The sequence below is a fragment of the Macrotis lagotis genome, chromosome 7, assembly GCF_037893015.1.
Source record: "Macrotis lagotis isolate mMagLag1 chromosome 7, bilby.v1.9.chrom.fasta, whole genome shotgun sequence".
In the NCBI taxonomy this organism is placed as follows: Eukaryota; Metazoa; Chordata; class Mammalia; order Peramelemorphia; family Peramelidae; genus Macrotis; species Macrotis lagotis.
The window spans coordinates 136,993,980-137,001,074 of NC_133664.1; the positions used below are offsets into that span (position 1 = coordinate 136,993,980).

Below are 7,095 nucleotides of genomic sequence, written 5' to 3' on the forward strand. Positions count from 1 at the left end.
GCATAGTGGATAAAGCACCGGCCCTGGAGTCAGGAGTACCTGGGTTCAAATTTGGTCTCAGACATTTAATAATTACCTAGCTGTGTGGCCTTAGGCAAGCCACTTAACCCCCGTTTGCCTTACAAAAACCTAAAAAAAAATAAGTATCCAAAAGGTCCTAGGCAGGAAAAAAGTTCCCCACCCTTGCTCTATATAGACTCTGAAATACTAAACATAATGGCCAAATTCTAAAGCATCTCTCTAAATCACTCCTAAATAAGTTTAAGAGGTTCCTGACAATCTTGGAATAAAATACAGACTTTAGGTCATTTTGAACTCATCACAATATGGTTCCAATGTGTGTTTCAAGGATGATTAAATATTATTCCTTATGCACTTTACACTCTAGTCAAACTGGTTTTCTTGCTTTTCTCTAGACATTGGATATTATACTTCCCATCCTTGTGACTTTAAACAGATTATCCATACTTAGAATGGATGCTCTCCCTCCTCACCTCTGACTCTTGAAACCTTTAATTACTTTCAAGAATCAGCTCAAATGCCTCCTTTTTCTTTATTTTTTTAGGGTTTTTTTGCAAGGCAATAGGTTTAAGTGGCTTGCCCAAGGCCAAAATGTCTCCTTTTTCAAGAGAATTTCCTTTATTTTGTTTAAATTTGTTAGTTTTCTCACTCCTAAAGGACTATATATCCTGTACATATTCCATATCTTTTTGATAGAATGCAAACTGCTTAAGAGCAAGAACTGGCTCATTTTTATATTTGTATTTCTAGGGTCTAGAATATTCCTAGTATTTGTTGATCAATTGATTGATTGATATAGAAGGAATTCTTGATGGTTAGGGGAATGAAAAACACTGGAAAAACTCATTGAGAAAGACTGATAAATCTCTGTTTCCATCAATATTCAAGAAGACAAAAGACAGCCATCTTGCCTTTACTTCTAAGACATTAATTTGGCTGAAAACACAGTACTACAGAAAATTAACTTCTAATTTCTTTTCCTGCTCTGTGATTCTATGAGCAGAAGTTTGTTGTTGTTCTTCTCTCCCTTATGCACAATCCCACACTCTGTCCTAATCCTTTTCTTTTAAAACTCAAAGAATTACTGTTATAGATAGTTATTTGAAAATTCCTTTCCTATAAGAAATTCGTATAACATGCAATGAAAAGTGATTAATTCATTTTGTCACAAAGATGTTTGAACTGCAAAATAGAATACATTTGGCTATATGGGAGTCTATTTCCTGCTTGAGAGTCAGAGTTCTATTTTAATAATCTTCCTATCTGGTGTCGCTAGAATGGCTGAGTGTGGTTTTATGAGAGAGAGAGAGAGAGAGAGAGAGAGAGAGAGAGAGAGAGAGAGGTGGGGGGGGGGATTTTGCAAGCTGTGTCTTCTTTGGGAAAGTTTAGAAATGTATGTCACTGCAGATAATGAGGACAAATTGAGTCAGGTATAAGAGCACTGACTTAGCAAACAATTTGAATGGTGACAAATGGGAACAGACCAAAGAGAGACAGCAATGGAACAGAGTAGACTTCAAGGGAAGCCGACCATAGAATTGCTCAAGAAAACAATAAGACTAAAATGTCATCCAATGAGAAAGATATATGATGGTTATGATAGTCTTAATTCTGTAAAAGAACAGGGAAGTATATAAACTTATAGCAATTTATAAGCTTAAAATAAAGAAAAGCAGCTTCTTTCCTGGAGGAAAAAGCAGAAAAACTTGAGTTAACTTGACCAAGATCACACAAACAAGTATTGTCAGAGCTAGGATTATTACCCAATTTAATCCCAGATCTCTGTCCTCATATCACTTATGCCACCAATTATCAATATGACCTGGGTGAGCTAGCTTTACCTATTAAAATGAAAGAATTATAGACAAGATGATTTTTGAGGTTGTTTCCAGTCCTAGAATTCTTTGATATTCTTGTTAAAGGGGAGAAAGAGTGTCATATTCTTCAGAAAGTCGGGAATGAATTACATACATAGACTCTCCTGATTCAGAGTTCTATACATAGGGAAAATTTTATACATGAAAATTTTATAAAATAATTTTTATACATGAAAATTTTATAAAATAAACAAGTAAGGAAGTTAGTAAATTAAATAGTAATAAGGGCTAGATCTCTTAAGGAAATCTAGCAAAAGTTGAAAGAGAAAAAGTAAAGAAGAAAATTAAGAATTAGTTAAGAGTGTTACAGCTGGGCTGAATCACTACCAGTTCTCATTTAGTTATCCTGCTTCTCTTGCTAGGATCCAACACTCCTTTGTACTTTATAGCACACTATCTATTATGTGGTTACAGTGTTATAAAGTAGCAAATGTAAAAATATGTAACACGATCCTTCTCTTCAAATCAAAGCAGTTTTTCTCCCCTCATATATACTTCAATTCAATTCAATAAACATTTAAGGATATTGGAAATTACTAAATTGCCTATTGTCATTCTGCTATTATGTTATCAAAGACAGGTCTGGAACCCAAATGTTCTTGGCTCTGTGGCTGGTTCTATAGCATTATATTATATTGACTTTTATAAACAAGTATTACACTAGGAAAACTGAGTTGGAAATTATTTCCATGCTGTCCTCTTAATGCCAAGACCTACATATGAATTTTCACTGAGCCATCCCATATTCTCTCACTGCAAGACCCTTCAAGCAAGGATTCTCTCTCTCTCACACACACACACACACACACACACACACTCACACACACACCTGCAAAATGCATAGCTTATAGCTGCAATGCAAAACTATTAAATTTACCATCTACATCTAACTTAACAAACATTTATTAAGCACCTGCAATTAAGAAAGTCCCTATTCTCAAGGAACTCAAAATATTGATTGTGAAAATACTTTATCTACCACTAAGATTATAGACATATATGTATGTATACAAAGAACATTATATCATTAAAGCACTACTGTATATGTCATAAATTATGAATTATTATAAAATGGAAATTCAGTTCAATTTCTATTTGTTAGGCACTTATTATATTCAGGACTGAGCTAGGCTATGGGAGTGATCCAGAGATAATTATATTCAGTCAACAAGAATTTATTGACCCTTATATGATATATGAGTGACCTTAGATGCTAAACTCCCAGAGGCTAGGAATTATGCCACATAATAATTATAGGTACAGCATTTTAAAATTTCTAATACGCTGTTTCTCTCTCTCTCACTCTCTTTCTCTCTGTATGAATATATATATATATATATATATATATACATACATACAAAAATGTAAAATTTGATTGTCACAACAATCCTATGAAGAAGGTGCTGTTATATATATGGAGTATTACAATAATATCAGTTTGACTTCTATATGTAGTAACTGTAGAGGAACTAGTTTCCCATTTGAAATATTTTCATCTCCTAGCATGAAAATAAACATCTTATAAGGAAAAAATAAGATCAATAGCATAACAGGAGCAGTCATTAATATATTAATGGAAGACCATATGGAAAATCAAAACAAACAATGACCTGCCAGTCTCTGAAAAATATACCCTAAATATTTTAGAAGAAAATTTAAAATAGCATCTGGTTACCGATGATAAAGGTATATATTTCTGGCTGTGCTCAACTTGTAGCCTGGATACAAAAACTGCAGAGGAATCAGGTAACAGTTCTAATTCAAGTGAACTTTTCTGAAGACAAAATAAAAATATTTTAATTGCATAATTCAGATAAATTAAGTATATTCATGCATATGCAAATGTTTTTGTATCTCTTTTTCTGATTCTAATTCCTTGTTTGATATGTGCAGTCCCTATTATATTTTGTAGTCTAATGTAACTGATATGAGAACCAATATATTTTCTGCTGTTGGGTATGTATCCTCTTGTCGAGAAGAAAGTGAGCGGTTGTGCTCCCTGACTTGGCATGATTAACCACTCTAGTTTGTTTGTTGTTTTTTTTTTCTGATCTAGTTATGGAAAACAATAGAAGAATGTAAAGAGCAGTGCCAAATAGAACCCAAATCTATTCAATCAAATATAATAATTCAGTAGAACAATCAGTAGAGAGGGGCAGAGCCAAGATGGCAGAGTTGAAGCAGGAACTCCCATAAGTTCTCTCATAAATCACTCCAAATACCTTTAAAAAGTAACTCTAACCAAATTTTAGAGTGGCAGAACCTACAAAAAGACTAAATAATTTTCCAGCTCACAACTACTTGGAATATCCTCAAAAAAGATGTGTTACACAGAGATTAGAAAGACCCATGGTGTGGCCCAAGCACACAGGAGTGGAAGGGCTCAAGCCATACAGGAACAGCCCATAGGCACTTGGTCCCTGGTAGCATCTGGGTCCATGACAGCTGGGGCAGTTTCCAGACCTCTCATCCCAGCTATAGTCAAGGACAATTGGGAAGCTCAACAAGAAAACTCAGCCACATCAGAATGAGCATGGAGCCTAGTCCAGTGCAGGTCTTAATCAAGACCTGACTCTGGGGAACAGGAACAGACCTGGGGAGCCACTAAGCAGCTACTTCCCATAGATGGTAAGGGAGTCAGGGGGAGACTGCATAGATCTCTTTGCATTCCTTGAAGCAGGATTCTGCTGCTTTGCCATATTCAGATCTAGGTCACAGTCTGAGGCCCCATTCTCAGTAAAAGGAGTTTTACTGATATGACAGCATAGGGACTCTCCCCACAGTTTCTGGGGCAGAAGGGAATGCTTGTGGACATTCACAGACCAGAAGCACAGGCCAGGAGAGTTGGTAGATTCTCTCATAAGACTTTAGAAGAATTGAGGTCCTTGAGGGGGTATCCCTGAAAACAGCTACAAAACCCTCAAAATCTTGGTCTAGTGTGTCCTACTCCCTGGGAGCAGAAGCACATATTAGCAAAGAGTTAAAATCAAGTTGTAGGCTGGGAAAATGAGCAAACACCAGAAGAAGAAAAAATTTGACCATAGATAATTACTTTGGTCCAATGGAAGATCAAAATACACACTCAGAAAATAACAAGGTCAAAGCTTCTGAATCCAAAGCCCCTGAGAAAAATATGAATTGGCCTCAGGCTATGGAAGAGATCAAAAATATTTTGAAAACCAAGTAAAGTGGTAGAGGAAAAGCGGGAAGAAAAATGAGAGCAATGCAGGAAAATCATGAAAATGAAGTCAACAGCTTAGTGAAGGAATTAAAAAAAATACTGAAGAAAATAACATCTTACAAACCAGTTTGAGTCCAATGGAAAAAGCAATCCATAAGACCGATGATGAGAAAATTGCCTTAAAAAGTAGAATTGACCAGATAGAAAAGGGGATACAAAAGCTCTCTGAAGAAAATAATTTCTTGGGTCAGCCCACCCTCCTCCCGCGGCCGTGGCTGCTTCTCCCCCCTCCCCAGATTTCCCTTCCCCCCTCCTCTCCCTCCCCCTTCCCTACCCCACCGTTGGGCCCCCAAGATGCCAGTCCACACAGAGTGCCCCCCCCCACTCCAGCGCCTCCGCCACCTCCCTCATCCCGCCTTCCCCCATAAACACCCAGCAGCCTGGCGTGGCTACCAGCCTCCTGTACAGCGGCTCCAAGTTCCAAGGCCACCAGAAGAGTAAGGGGAACTCATACTACGTGGAGGTGGTACTGCAGCATGTGGATATGGAAAACTCTTACCTTTCTGGAAACTTGAAGATTAAAGGCCTTACTGAGGAATACCCAACTCTTACCACCTTCTTTGAAGGGGAAATAATCAGCAAAAAGCACCCATTTTTAACCCGAAAGTGGGATGCAGATGAGGATGTAGATCGTAAACACTAGGGCAAGTTTCAGGCTTTTTACCAGTATGCAAAATCATTTAATTCTGATGACTTCAATTATGAAGAACTGAAGAATGGTGATTATGTCTTCATGAGGTGGAAAGAACAATTCCTAGTCCCAGACCATACAATCAAAGATATCAGTGGTGCTTCCTTTGCTGGGTTCTACTACATCTGCTTCCAGAAATCTGCAGCCTCTATAGAGGGCTATTACTATCATAGGAGTTCAGAATGGTATCAGTCCTTAAATCTGACTCATGTTCCTGAACATAGCGCCTGGATCTATGAATTCCGGTGACAATGGACTGTTCAGAACAATAACCAAGTAAAACTGAACTTGGCAGAAAAGATTCCAGTCGATCAGGAGAATTGTGTACCTGCCAGAAGTGGGAGGTAGGGTGTACCGGTCTCCTAAGGAGCAGGTGCCCCAGGTGGCATCTGTGTCAACCCATAGAGCCTAAGAGAAGTGGATGACCGGGGGAGGGCAAGAAGCTAATGGAATTCTTCCTGCTTCTGAATGGCAGTTTAATTTTAATCTGTTTTTTAAGCTACATTTAAATGCACTTTTCCTTATTGCACAGCTACCTTCTGCATTAGGGAAATGTTCCTTCCCCTCACCCCCATTCTAAATCCGAGCAGAGTTGAAAGTTTCCAGGATGATATACATATATATATATATATACATATATATATATATATATATATGTATATATATATATATATATATATAATATATATGTGTGTGTGTGTGTGTGTGTGTGTGTGTCAGCATTAGCTTGGTGTGCAGTGTTTTGAACTAATTCTTTCTAATCACAGATTTATGGTTGCACCCCAGTGCCCCTGGTCTGACACTTTGGTAGCTCAAAAGAAACCACAGCCTAGATCCATCTGTGCATCAGCAAAGTTTTGTGCAGGGAATTGGTGAGCTACCACATCTGCTAATGAAGCATGTGGCTGAGGTAGTACTGATTCTTAAAGGGCCTAATCAATCTTTAGTTCTGATTGGTTAATGGGGTCAACCAAAGCTGCAAAGCACTGGAATATTAACAACTCAAGGCTAAATAAATAGTTGTTAGATTCCCTTGGCACACCATTGGGAATAACTAAATTCAACACTTCCAAGCCCTCAGTAGGAATGGATCAGAATCCTGCTTACTCAGTACATTTGCTCTGAACACATAGACTTGAGGGTAAAACCAAACTCAGTAAAAATAAGAGAATTTTTTTAATTACAAAAATTATTTTTATGGTCCCCTTCGCAAGGACTCTATGGCAAATGCACAATTACTCAGAATTACATTTTATCATTTTCAC

General features: G+C 37.4%; 1 pseudogene; it reads left to right on the plus strand.

Moving 5' to 3' along the window:
• The first annotated feature begins 5,433 nt into the window (after positions 1-5,433).
• Positions 5,434-6,182, plus strand: LOC141493845 (glucose-induced degradation protein 4 homolog pseudogene; annotated as a pseudogene).
• Positions 6,183-7,095: the final 913 nt, after the last annotated feature.